This window comes from Triticum aestivum, chromosome 6A, assembly GCF_018294505.1.
Source record: "Triticum aestivum cultivar Chinese Spring chromosome 6A, IWGSC CS RefSeq v2.1, whole genome shotgun sequence".
Taxonomy (NCBI): domain Eukaryota; kingdom Viridiplantae; phylum Streptophyta; class Magnoliopsida; order Poales; family Poaceae; genus Triticum; species Triticum aestivum.
Genome location: NC_057809.1, coordinates 166,929,325 through 166,943,909, shown reverse-complemented (window position 1 = coordinate 166,943,909; position 14,585 = coordinate 166,929,325).

Genomic DNA, 14,585 nt, shown 5'->3' with positions numbered 1-14,585 from the left:
CTACGTTTCGCGGCTGACACGTACCAGCGCCTCATGACGGGCATCACGGAGGCACGAGAGGCCAGGTGTTCTGCAGCCCTGGCAGGGATGGATGTGGCCCGTGAGGAGTCGCTAGCGCCTCCAGAGCCTCCCGAGGCCCCTAGGCCTGGGGGCTCGTGAGGATCGGCTTTCGCAGCCCGCCAAGCCTGCTACATCAATGCTCCTTCGTCCTCAACATCATCAGGTGACATCTTTCGAGTTTTATTTCCAGCTAGGAGCGCCCCCCAGGGTTGCATTATTCCCAGGCCGCGTGGGTCCGTCCCTGCGGCGTGTATCCCTTTTTTATTCGATGTTGTTAGCTTACCTTGTTGGGGGCGCCCCTCGGGCTGCATGATCCCCAAGCCGCTCGGGCCAGGCCCAGCGGCATGTATCCCATTTGCGTATATTTCCGATTATGCGTTAGACCCACCATGCTTGATTATTTGATGCCGGTCCATGGCACCTCTTCTTCTCCATGTCGACCACTTGCACGTTAAAGGGGGGGTACCTGAGCATCGTGACTCAGGGCTCTTACTGGCTCTCCAGCCCACACCCTCTGGCCTTGTCCATGGCATCGCGACCTGGCATACCAGCGACGGCTGAGACCAGCTCGAGGGCTGGGACCCGAGGACGTAGAGTGCCGACATCTAACCAAATTTGCAGGGACACATCACAAGATAAGGCCCAGTGCCAGGCGCAACCCGCCTAGAGGTAGGGCCCCGTGAGTCCCGCGCTGGCTCACGGGTGCCCAGATACACCTCGCCAGGCCCTACCATGCCAGCCACGTGTCAGGGCGGGGCTGTACACGCCCCGGGGGCTCCTCCCGGAGGGGGCCCCCTCCCACGTACCAGTGGAAGCACCATGCTCCGCGCTGGCTGACGACACTGCCGAGGAGCGGCTATGCCCGTACACATACGGTAGCGCTATGCTCCGCGCTGGTGATAAACAACTGAGGGTGGCCCCCAGGCCGCACCAACCTCAGGGAGCCCAGAGCTCAGTGTCTAGCCTCATCGTAACGCGTCCCCTTGGGAGTGCCGTGCGAGGGGGCTGGGCACAGGGGCTACGCGTGGGTCACACCCAGACGCACGCCGCCCAGCCAGGTCCTCCCGGGCCTAGTTCGTCGCGCGTCTCTCCCTGAGCGGAGCCAAGGTATGAAGGCCGTTTGAGAGTCAAGGGGGACTCCTGAGCATCGCGACTCAGGAGCCTAACTGGTCACGTAGCCCCTCACTCCGTGGCCCCATCCCGGTTTCCGGTCAGGACTAACGCTGGGTGAGGCACGCGCGCGGCCGGGCTCTGCAGACGTAGAACGGTAGATCCACCCGCATCACACCTCCCTACTTGTTGTTCGTGCGCCAAGGGGGACTCCTAAGCATCGCGACTCAGGAGCCTAACTTGTCATGTGGCCCCTCACTCCTTGGCCCGGTCCTGGTTTTCGGTCGGGACCAACGTTGGGTGAGGCATGCGCGGGGCCGGGCTCTGCCGGCATAGAACATAAGCAAGTAGGAAGGAAAGGCGCAAATTTCAAGAAGTTCAAAAGCAAATATTACAGTCCACACTGTTATCTCGATGCCAAACGCAAGTTTAAACGCCTCCCTGAGGCATGATACATGTGCAGGAATTAAAGGAAGGACAGGAGCCGCGACGGAGTCACTTGTCGGTGATGGAGCAGCGCGGATTGGGTATGCCTCACGGAGCGGTGGGGTCGGCAGCACCTTGCTTCGGCTTGGTGCTGAAGGCCCGGAACCTCCCCAGCAGGGCCTCTGCGCGACCCTTCACGGCCTCGGCAGCGGCAGCGGCACGCTCGCCGCTCACTGGCTCCAGCAGGCTGTCGAGGCCGACACCGGGATCGCGAAGGTAGATGTGGGTGAGGACCCGCGTCATTGTTGCAGAAGACAGGACACGCGCCTCGGCCTCGGCCGCAGGGCCAAGGCCAAGGGCGACATCTTCAAGAGCGTGAACCAGGAAGGGAAGCAGCTTGGCAGGGCCGTCCTCGGTGCCAGCCAGTGGGCTCTCCAGGCCGCTGTCGTAAAGCATCCTCAGTGAGGAGCGAGCTCTCGCCTCCATCTCCGCGAAGGCCACGCGGTCCTCGGCAAGAACCAGGGCCTTGTCGTCCAGCTTGGCCTTCCTCGCCCCCAACTCCTGCTCCAGCGTGCCTAGGCGGGCGCGGCGTTTCTTGAACTTGACCTTCCTCTCCTTGAGACTGGCCTCGCGAGCCTTCACGCCTTCTTCCTGCTCTTGGCGAAGGCGGACCTAGTTCGTGAGCTGGTCCCGCAGATCTTGCAGTTCACCCTCCAGTGCCTTGCAACGTCCACGAACATCGACCACCTCCCCCAGGGCTGCGTCCCGAGTAGCCTTCGCCTCAAGTACAGCCTACTTCTCCTCATTGCATGCCATCGAGGCCTAGACCAGCGCCGCCCGAATCAAAGCGTCGGAGCGAACCCATCCTGAAGCCAACTCCAAGCGCCCGGCCACCAAGCGGGGGTCGGTGCCAAGAAGATCCTAACGCAGTTGATCCAGCTCAGCAACAGCACAATCCAGAACGGCAGAAGGAGTCAGAGAGACAGTAGCTGGTGGAGTAGGAGGAGTCTGCCGCGCCCCGACAACTGAAGTGGCGGCGGCAGGCAAGAGCACCTCGGGAGCCACTTGGGTTGTGGGGGCTGAGCTCGCCCCAGCCGGCTCAGCCAGGCCTCGCGAGGACGACCGGGCAGGAGAAGCCTGTGCGTCGCGGTCACCCTCCTTCGTAGGTAGAGGCGCTGCCACGGGTGGAACCTCAGGAGCCCCCTTCGGCTTCTTCGCTGCGGGCGCCAGCCTATCCAAGAAATGCGAACGTCAAGCCTCAGAAGCAGAGCAAGAAATAAATACAAGAATCGAATACTTACGGGTCGTCGCCAGTGAGCTCAAGAGGCCTCTGGCTAAATTTGAAGCCTGAAAGCCGGCTGGAAGGGTCAACCTCGGGAAGCTTGGAGGCGGAAGGTGCGTCTGCGGTCCGCCCCGGGGCCGGGGCAGACCCGCGGGAGATCAGCCCGGTCCTGTCCTTCTTCGGGATCGGGGGTGAGCTCCCGTCGTCCTGCTCATCGTTGTCCTCGTCGTCGTCTTCATCGTCATCCTCGTCGTCATCGCTCAGAGAGATGCGGAGAATGCGGGACTTGCGCCGGGGGAGGGGAGCCCTTGACTCTCCGTCAGTTGCCTCAGAGTCCGGCCCTTTTCCCCGCTCCCCTCCATCCTCCTCTTCGCTGGAGTCGTCAGAGGGCATGTCCACTGGTTCCTCGGGAGTTTCCATGGGCACGGGCCCATCCTCGTTGAAGACGGGCATGGACTCCACTACCTGCTCCCAGTCGTCGCGGAGGAACAAGGGCGTAGGAGCGCCCGCCAACCTCGCCACATCGCCCCCGACCAGAGATTGGAGGACAGCAGCCAGATCTCCGTCGGCTAAGGCCGCGGGGCTCGGGTGGGGCCTCCACATCGGAAGTGAGTACGGCTGAAGCGGAGCCAGCTGGTGCTCCAGGAATTCCCTCAGCAGCGACGCGCCGGTCAGCTTTGCCGCTGCCATGTTGGCCAGCCTCAGATCCGCGTCCATCTTCTCCAACATCAGCTTCACGCAGGGGTCCGTGAGCTCCGCTCGACCCCAATCGCTGGAGCTCGTGGGCTGCTCCGTGGGCAAGATCAGCTGAGGGTGGATGGGCCCAGCATCCACCAAGACCCACTTGCTCCTGAAGCCCTCAATCCTTTTCCCGGGGTTCGAAATGGCAATGGCACCACCGTACGTGACGAAGCTCGCGCACGCGGAAGCAGTACCACGAGAGGTCCGGAGGTAGAAGTAGTGGTGCAGCAAGGCCACTGAGGGCTGCACCCCTAGGTGAGCCTCGTAGTAATAGGCGAAGATTGCCAGGAGAAGGACAGAGTTGGGGTGGAGATGCAGGGCATATAGCTTATAGTGGCGGAGGACAGAGAAGAAGAACTCGGAGAAGGGAGGCACCAGGCCAGCAGCAATGGCACTTACGAAGAGCGGATAGAAGGTGCTCCCTTGACCCTCAGGGGTGGCGGAGCCAGCTTTAAACACCTTCGCCCCGTTGATGCCCCGCGCCATTGCCATCCGGCGCAACCAAGCGAGGCTCGCCTCCGACACATTCGGCGGGTCCAAGGCAGACGAGTACCAAGCCACGGCCAGGGGCTGACGAGGCGTAATGGCTTCCTAGGTCACACGGTCAGAGTGGATCTGGAAATTTTGGAGGAAGGAAGGAGAGGCGCAAGAAAGGGGATCTGAACAGCAACCGGGGAAAGCAAGAAGCAAAGCCTAGGTGGATGCCGCTCCTTTATCAAGTCGCGCGGTTGCTAGGGCACCCACGACCAATCAACCGCCATGCGGCGCCCAAGGCCGCAGGCTGTTAGGGCCCGCGGCGCTTCGCTCTTGCCCTTCTGCCTCCCTGCACGGCCAAGTCCGGGTGCGCCTTGGGCCCGGGGGCTACTGTCGGCATTCTGGGAACGGGGGTCCCCAGACTTGCCTGCCTGCGGCCTGCGGCATGGCTCAAAAGGGGGCCCAGCGCGGCCCATCTTCACCAACACAAACCCAAGACCCTCGCGAGGGGCCAAGCCTCGTGGGGCGGACGACGCAGAGCTTCCTCAAGCACGGCCTTGTCAGGCTGGCTCACGAGGAGGCGGAGAGATCAAGGCGGGGTACCTCACGAGGTGCCCGTGACGCAAGCCATGACGACCGGGGGCGCCAGGCGGGTGCCAGCCCGCGCAGTGTCCTCCCTTCCTCTTTAGTGCAAAGGGGGCAAGCGCAGCCGTGGAGTACCGAGGCATCAGGCAAAGGTTGCCATTTCGGTGCAATGAGACCAAGACCAGGAGGACTACGAGACGGAGGTCACCATGGAGCCCAAGACGGCGTCATCACCAGAGCTTTGCGCAGGCGAAGACTACTTTTGTCAGGATAGCTAGTACCAGCTATCCCCCTTCATATTAGCCCGCCATTGTTGGCTCCCTTCCCACTTGATATTTGGGAAGAGGACCAGGGCCTCTATAAATAGGACCAGCCACCCACGGGGCTGAGAGAGCGGGAAAGGTTAGGAAGAAAAGAGAGGGATCGAAGGATAGAGAAGATCAGGTAGAGAGAGGCAGAGAGAGAGAAGGGTGACTGAGATCCTCCCAGCAGTTCATCGCCCTAGCCAAGAACAGATCCTCGCGAGGCTGTTCTTCCTTGTATTGTTCATCATCCATCAGCCCAAGTGGCAATCCACCACACCACACACTAGAGTAGGGTATTACACCACAACGGTGGCCTGAACCAGTATAAACCCTGTGTCTCTTGTGTTGTTCTTTCCATAGTTTAGATCCTAGCAAGGTGGAGGAGTGCAGGTAGGTAGGAGGCGAAATCTCCACGCGCACCCCAGTGTTCAATCCTCAAGGGTCTGCCGGAACCCGAAATCCGACAGCCGTCGTATGTCGTGTGCAAGGGTAAGGTTCCCGGAGTCTACGACGACTGGGAGGAGTGTCGGAGACAGGTTCACCGTTTCAGCGGTAACAGTTACAAAGGGTACACCACTAGGGCGGAGGCTGAATCTAGATACGCCCGCTATCTAGCGGGAGAGAGGAGGGAGCGTTGGAGGAACCGAATGAAGACCAGTTTGATCGCGATGATGCTCATCGTGATGACCGCAGCTCTCTTCTATGTGATGGTAGTTTAGATGATTGATATCGACTTGTAATGTGAAGACAAACTCGATACTCGCGGTCTCGAGACTTGTAATGTTTTATCTTTGTTCGGTCTTTTGAATTCGGAGACTAATATGATGAATTGTATTCGGAGACTAATCTTCTATTGTATTCGATGAATCTGCTGTTGCTGTGTGCTACTGTCTATATTCTGTCAAATAATATATTTTGTAACCTGCGCAAAAATCAGAAAAGTAAAAAAACCAAATATTCATACTAATGGCGCATCACCACAATGTGCGCCATTAGTATGCCAAAGGATACTAATGGCGCATCAATACAGAGTGCGCCATTAGTATGCCAAATGATACTAATGGCGCATCAAGACAGAGTGCGCCATTAGTATGCCAAGTATACTAATGGCGCATCTATCCGCAGTGCGCCATTAGTGTGCCAAAGCACATGGTTAAATATGGCCCCTGGGAGGCACACTAATGGCGCATGGTGTTATATACTAATGGCGCACTGGATGGTGCGCCATTAGTATACCAGATACTAATGGCGCACCAGTGGTGCGCCATTAGTACAAATTACTAGTGGCGTGCTACTAATGGCGCACCGGTGATGCGCCATTAGTAGGCACAACTGGTGCTCCATTAGTAGGCCTTTTCCTAGTAGTGGTCAATGGAAACACAGAGCGCCCTCTCCGAACGGAGGAGCACACTGCGGCCCTTGCAGCAGAAGTGCAAAGCAGCCTCTCAAGGCAATCCACTAGTTCGGCATTTCAAGACCCGGACACCTGCAAGCGCGCTCGGAGCAATCGGCAACTAGACCGCCTGGCGCGATCTAAGCTCGCGTAGCAATGCGGCCCCCACCCCAGCCCCAGCCAAGCGGCGAAACTCGTGCCACGCGTTCATAATTACGCATTAAAAATACCATGGGCATAGGCGGGGAGGGGCACAACTGCGGCACGCCCCAAGACACGGCTTAGACCGCACTAGCGGCTTCTTGCTTGGTAATTTTTCTCTTTTTCAGGACATTAATCTCTGGAAACCCTGTCCGGCAGCACTATTGCCAAACACATGATGCAGCAACCAAGGAGGCAGAAAGCTACGTCACACCACGAAATTCCCAGGTGGATTACTGTAACGAGTGAAATATTTGATTTAATACTATTCCTTAGCTTGCCCTTGGAAGGGACATAGTCCTACTCTTTGCTTATCGCACTATCTGTATCACTCTGCTTTAACGCACCTTTTTGAATAAACAATGCATAACATTACGACTATTATTGCATTCCTGTTTTATGTATATGTGTTCATTAATGACGCCTTGCAACCATACACTTTGGTACGGCCAATACACCAGGGGCTTACGTACCCCACAATATGGTGTGAAAAGTCCGAACACTTTCACAAGTGCGGCACCCCGAACTTATAGCATTATATGCATCAGCTCCGAATCATGTCTTTGGTTAAACGTTGGGTTTGCTCGGCTCCTATGTTTTGGTACCTTATGTTCCGCTCTATCGGCTAAGGTAGCGCTAGGAGAACTACTGCAATTGTGCCCCGGTTCTGTTGGGTTAAGCATCTCAGTAGAGAAAGCTAAAACTGACTGTCATGATAAGGCGAGAGACTGGTCGCTGTTTGGCGAGGTTTCGAGTCCCTAAAGACTTATGCCGCTTAGAGCGAGGGGCCGGCCCTGCCGGCTTAAAGGCGTGTATCGCGCCCCGAATTCGGCCTTCCGAATACCAGGGGCTTCGCCGAAATTTAAAATGATAGAATTCTATGGCTAAGTGAGAATGATAAAGCATTATTAGTCCGGTTGCCTTGTTTGTTGTGCTGAGCATCTCCCTCGAAGGACCCAAAAATGGGAACAAGAGTGCTCAGGTATATCCCGCACACGCCAGCACTCGTGGCATGGGGGGCAGAAGCCGAGGACTAGCCATCTCTTAGATTGGATAAACAGCCAAACGGAAGGTAAAATTTTAAATTCAAACAAGCATTGCATAGCGCATACGAAACAAGTTTTCATAAATACAGGATCACACAAGCAAGTCTTACTCAAATATTACATCTTTTGTGCACTCGTCCACTATGAGACGGGCACCAGGCAGAACACCCTCGTAGTACATCTCGGGGTGGCGATGCTCCTTGCCCTCTGGCAGCCCTTCCTTGATCAGCTTCACGGCGTCTAGCTTGACCCATTGCAATTTTACATGGGCGAAAGCCTGGCATGCACCTTCAAAAGGATGAACGAGGGAAGGCCTTATTTGCAAATGTGGAGAGGTGTGTGGGTACCTTTTTGAAAAATTGTCATAGTTTCTTTCCTATCCGTCAGATATAAATCGGATGGCCTATATTGCAGGACGGCAGGCACACCATCATCACCAACTTTGCTTTTTATAAGAGTGTATTTTATCCCTACTCTTATAAAAAGCATAGTCGGTGATGATCGTGTGCCTGCCATCCTGCAATATAGGCCGTCCGATCTATATTTGACGGATAGGAAGGAAACTACATCAATTTTGCAAAAAGATACCCACACCCCACTCCACATTTGCAAATAAGGCCTTCCCTTGTTCATCCTTTTCTCCCACAAGATAAACTACTCATACAAATGCATCTTGATGTTCCATGCAACGCATGGGCATCTTGCTAGTATTTTATAAGAGTGTAGATATAGAGTAGATAGAAGCCGATAGATGGGCCCGATGGTAGTGAAATCATGTGAGGCAACACTAAAGGTGCCATGTGGAGCGTTTAACTGGTCAACTAGTCATGTCTTGAGCAAATACAAAGTTGTACGGTGAGCCCATGATTGTATAATAACCACAAAATGTAAATGGTGACCATAATGAGTGGATTCTGAAGTCGAATGTACGTATCGTGCTTTCGCTTCAAATACAATGATCGTCATTGTATATATCACGAGAGAAAGATGAAACATGCGTGAATGTGCTGGGGGCTTACTTTTAGAGGGTCTGGAGATAGTTTGTATGCGTACGTGAAAGGGGCGTAGAGGGGAGGGTATGTGATGGAGAGAGAGATGCTCTTCGTTTCTCTTTATTATGACTAACTTTATATATAGTATAAAAATATACAAATTAACAGTGTTGAATAAATATCATTGTGGGCACCATGCAATGGAAGCGTTCATACTCCTCCATACAACTTTGTAATGTTGTATATATGTAGAAATTCTAATAAACATTTGGCCACACTTTATTCAAAAGGAATGTTGTATGCAAAATAAACGTGAAGAGAGGGCTTTTTAGATCAATGCGGTACGTGATGTAACATGTGCGAATGTGTAGTTGATGCATTTGGCAGGGCCTAGAGAGGTATGTGTGTGTATTACATATTCATGAGAGGCATTGATAGAGGGGCCGACAGGGGGCGTGGGAGAGATAGCACGAGAAATGAGAGTGGTGTAGAGAGAGAGAGGGACAAATATGATGTCACGGCGAGAGATTCCCTTGAGTGTGTATATGGAAGGGGGGAGTGGATAGAGGCACCATGAGAATATATTTTTTGTGTGTGGTGTCTGTGTTGGTATGTGTGGGTGTGAGAAGATAATGAGACGTGGGGGCAGAGGGTCTGTCACCACGTGAGGTCCGGTGGGAGGAGGTGAGGCCCTTCGTTCGGTTCCGTCCTGTGCCACATTGATCGGCCCGTGACGCATTTAGGGAGACCCATGGATGACTAGTCGTACAAGACAAAGATAGCATAATTGTGAAGGACTCTATGTCCACTGACAAAGCCGGCTAGGATTTGTAACCCTAGGTTCTCGGACTAAGGTAACCCCTTTATCTCTAATATTACTATTCATCCAACCTAACTTTAAGGGGCATCCTACAGAATGCTCTGCTAGAATCATACTCGTCGATTAGGAAGAGAGGTGTGAGACAATGCGTGAGAGACAGGCCTAAAGATAATGTGCGTGTAGGAGACAAGTAGGCAGGTCTCTGTATATAGGAAGGGTCGATGGGGATTGTGCGTGTGTATGCTTGCGAGAGGAAGAGTGCTTGTGATAAAGGTTAGTGAAAACAGTCGTAAATGGTTATGAGAGGGAGGGAGGGTTATATCGAGAGCATGTGTGCGAGAAAGACACCTCCGGGGAGAGTGTGTGAGCATGTGTGAGAGACCACCGATGGGGAGTGAAACTACACGTACAAGACTGTTGTACACATTGATTAAAGATTTAAATTGTATCCATATATTAGGATGGGATCATGATATTTGCAATTCGCATAAGGAACGGTCATTGATCCATCAAACATCTTGATTATTCTATCGAATTTGAGCATGCCTATGTTATTATTCGACACAATTGATCCACATAGATAGTTTTTTGAACTCCATACAATGCATCGCTTTAGCAATCGAATATAAACATGAGTATAGTTCATGTTGCGTGTGTAAAGCACATTATACATACGAAAGTTACACAATGAACATTATAAATAGCTACCTATGAACTAGCATACATTTGAATTCAACTTAAGGTGGTTTTAAAAAATCGAATTCAACATGAAGTCCATTCAATTATTTGAATTTGATATCAAGGCATTTGTAAATCATACCTAAATTATGGGGGCATCAATATTTGCTCTGATTTTGTACATAATAGCATATGTAGTCATGTACAAAATAGATTCTAATTTAGCTCCTCCATTCCAAAATAATCGTAGTTATAGGATTTTCAATTGTCAAAATTTCAAAAAGAAGCGGATAATTTAATGAGGTTTTCAAACATACAAGGTCAAATTTAACGTTGTCTATTTAGGTCAATCCTGAAAGTTCAAGAGTACTCTAAACGTGAATGCTTGTGTTTCAAAATTTTGAACGAAGCGCCAAAAGAGCCTCTACTCGCCCGAAACCGCTTCATTCCAATCTTTGGTAGTACAAGGAAATTACTTTTCTAGTAACTCCGACTCATGAAATCTACTGGCCCGACGTGCAAAGGTCTAAACCGGGGTAGGTTTGTAGCTTCATCCAGACGCCACGCAACCGCCTTCGAAAAACATTCATACACAATGGCCGCATAAGCACACATGCGTGTGGCCGAAATTGCTCCCCCCACTATTTGGGACACCAGGGATTACCGTCCTACCCCCGACCCGCAGTAGGTCTGAAATTTAAGAGGGGGAAAAGTTTGCACTTTACCCAAATTTCAAACAAGCGCGTCCAATATTCTGTTCAAAAAAGCCAAAAACAAGCGCGTCCCAGACCGAAACATGGTTCTCCCCCCTCTCCTGCCCACCCATCCGATTCCCCATTCGTACTCCGTGGGCGCAAAAACTACCTCTCCACCAGCCGCGAAACCCCGGCGTCCTCCGTCCGCCACCCCATTCCACCCATCAACCGCCGCCCTCCTCCATCACGCCGGAGCCGATACCCTGATGTCGTCGTCCACCGCAACCTCAGCCGCAACGCCCTCCATGGCTAGTAGTTGAAGCCGAGGCCGAGCCGTCCGTACCCAAGCCAGTTCAACCATGCCATCCTACGCCTCACTGTTGCCGCTCCAACTTCGCCACCTTCCACCGCACTGTAGTTGTTCCTACTACGCCGTCCTTTGCCGCCTCATATCTGCTTCCCCTCCACCGACATACGGCCACAACAACACAATCAACAATTTGGCCATGGGTTCGTCCAAGCCTGCACCCTCTAGAACATCGGTTTCCCCAGCAAAAAGAAGAAGATCGGCGCGACATGTGGAGGCGACCACACCAGCAACCGAAAATGGTACTCCTCTTCCCTTATTCGTGCAAATCTTACATGTCTACTTGCACGGTATTCATCCCACAAAAGACACTAGTTGACCACTGCTTCTTGATACTGGATGTTCCAAGTAACTCGCGATGCACAAGGTTTCTCCTCATATACTATTTCACCTTAGCTAGAGGTCCGTCGCCCCGCTGAATTTCAATTCCTGGTCAGTTGATTCCCAATTAATGGAAGCATTCCCTGGCGTAACAGGCGCTAGTCCACCTATTACGCCGGGGAAGCAGCGCCTCGGTGTTTATCTTAGGGGCGTGTGGGGCCTAGAGCTACTGGCGCTCAATCTGGAGATCGGCCGAGATTAAAGGGATGGCCTGGGGGCGCTGCCAAGCATGGCTGTGGTGTGAGGTCGAGGGGAGGGCGGGGCGGCGGAGGCAGGGGTCTGGGCCGGTGGTCGCTGGCGGTTCGAGAAAGATTGTCAACAGTGACTGGCGGGAGGTAGACGAAGGCCATCTGCCCGTTGCTTATAGATCGCATGGTTTATTAAAAAAATCAACTGACCTATTTATTTTCAGTCGACTGTTATCTTGATCTGACCACATGTGGTGCTGTGCTGGAGGAGTACCTGCATTTCCTGTGCTCATATATTACAAAATCATATGGAGTAGAATCTAATTTTGTTTGCCATGCAATGTTGTAGAACTATCATATGTCTCCTGTCATTTATTTTTCAGCCACCTGGTATCTGCTACTTTTACAGTGCACTAGTTCTGCACACACTTCACCCATACTCTCACTATTGTGTTTTATCCAAGGTTATTTCAGAGTCTGCCTCGAGAGAAGCAGAAAAGAAAAGAGAGAAGTTGCTCCAGCTTTCTACGCGGGTAAGCACGGCACGCTACACTGCTATAAAGGGTGCAGTGTCAGCAGATGGAGACAGTAAACGTAGCTCTGGAGTTGATGACCTCGCTCACAACGAACCACCATCTGAGGTGCTTGCTTTCACTTCGCGGTGTCATATGTAGTTGCATGTTTCATATGCTGTCTAGCTTGTATTTGAAAGGCCAAAGTCAGTCTTTATTAAGATAAGGAAATATATTTTTTACATGAACCACCATCCCGTGAGCACCAAAAGACAAATAGCTAGTCAGAGCACTGGCCGAGCCAGTGACAAGCCCAGCAAAGAGAGGCATCACCTGTAAGCCAACTAAAAAGCCGCGATGGTGGCGAAGCAGCCCGCCTCCCACCAGGCTCTCATGTACTAGATGATCATGCTCACCACTCCCGCCGGATGTCTAGCTTGTATTGCTTCCAATTTCCTTAAATTGCATCTGCTTAGCTTACACATTATACCTTCGAATATGACATGCCTTTCTGTTTTTGGTACATACTAGTACATCTGTGTATTAACCATGTATTACATCAAACTAATGTTCTTGTGTATCCCTCATCAATCTCTTATGATGAGGCAATCAGGCAAGCGGATTACTCCTTACTTAAAGAATGCAGCGTTAGCCTCCCGACATGATTCTCAAGAAACAACAAGGCTAGATGAACATAGTGAACGTAGCTCTGTAGTTGATTACCGCATTTCCCCTACACTAGCATCATAGGTGCTTGCTCTAACTTGGCAACGTGATATGTGGTTGCATGTTGCATATGGTGTCTAGAATGTAATTCTTCAAATCTGGTTAAAATGCATGTGCTGATCTGCTTAGCTTATACATTATACCTATTAATGTGACATGCCTTCCTATATTTAGTACATAGTACATCTGTCTATTACGCATGTCCTCACATAAAACTATTGTTTTTTGTATCTAGCATAAATCAATATGTTGAGACACCTTCAGTATATGCAGTGTCATATTAGTTGCATCTTTGATATGATTTATATCATGCGCTGCTTCTAATTTGTTGAAATGCCATTTATGATGGGACACTTTTAACTTGGCAGAGTCATATTGGTTGCATCTTTCATGTGGTGTCTAGCTTGCATTGCTTATTATTTGGTGAAATGGTTTCTGCTTACTTTACACAAACAGTTGTGAATATGCCATGTCGTCCTGTTTTTCGTATTATTCCATCCTGGAATCATGTGTTTGCCTTACATCAAAGTAGTGATTTTCAGTATCATGCACAAATGAGTTCTGAAGAGTGAATTTTATTGCTTTTTCTTGTCGGTTTTACTTGACAATTCAATATCAATAAAGCGGAAGGAAGTTAGCAAGGTAGCGGATGAAGGTGCTCCTTCCAAATGGATGGCCTCTACAGATTCTACTCCTCCACCCCCCGAGATGATTTCCAAGACAACACATGCATAGACACTCAACATAGTTGTGTTGGTGATGAGCACGTCTCCCCTAGTGCACCATCACAGGTGCTCCCTCTAACTTGGCGCTGTTATATGTGGTTGCATGTTATGTATGATGTCTAGCTTGTATTGCTTCTAATTTTGTTGAACATACAATATCTGTCTATCACACCATGTCAAAGTACATTTGTTCTGAAGAACTAAATTGTTATTCGTTTTTCTTGTCGGCTTGACTTAACATGGCACCGAGAAAGAGGAAGCAAGACAGAACGACAGGGAAAGGGAAGCGAAACAATTGTGCAGGTTCTGCTGGTACTGATGGTGCAATAGAAGGTCAAAGTCTAGCAGAAAATTGTACCGACAGGGTATCCCATGCTACACGAGCTGCAGAACAAGCCAAACAAAAACAAATAGCTGCCACCAAACAAGCAGAGACAGCCCTAGTTGTTGCAACACCTTCCACAGTACCACCAGCTCCACGATTTACTCATTCGTCAACTCAGCTAGCAGCACGTTCCCAAGATCCCTTGCCACCTAACACTACTTCCGAAGCACTCTTGACACAAGATGAGTTGGCAAGATCAGATGAACTTTGTGAGCTTCAACAGCAAGAACGTAGTTGCTGGAGTCAGGTTACAGTTGCATGCTTCTTTATATGTAGTCTCATAGTTTGATGTACAATAACACTTCCTATGTTTGTTGTTGGACTAGCACCTAGGCGCAAGAGGAAACAAACATTAGGGATAATGCTCGATACGTTAACTAAATCTAGAGGAGGAAGAATGGAGATCCATTTTGCGGCAGGTTTAAAAAGGCAATGTGATGCTACAGAGTCAGCCAAGTTAGTATCAGAGGCAACGGTTGCTGTTAGGTGTCAT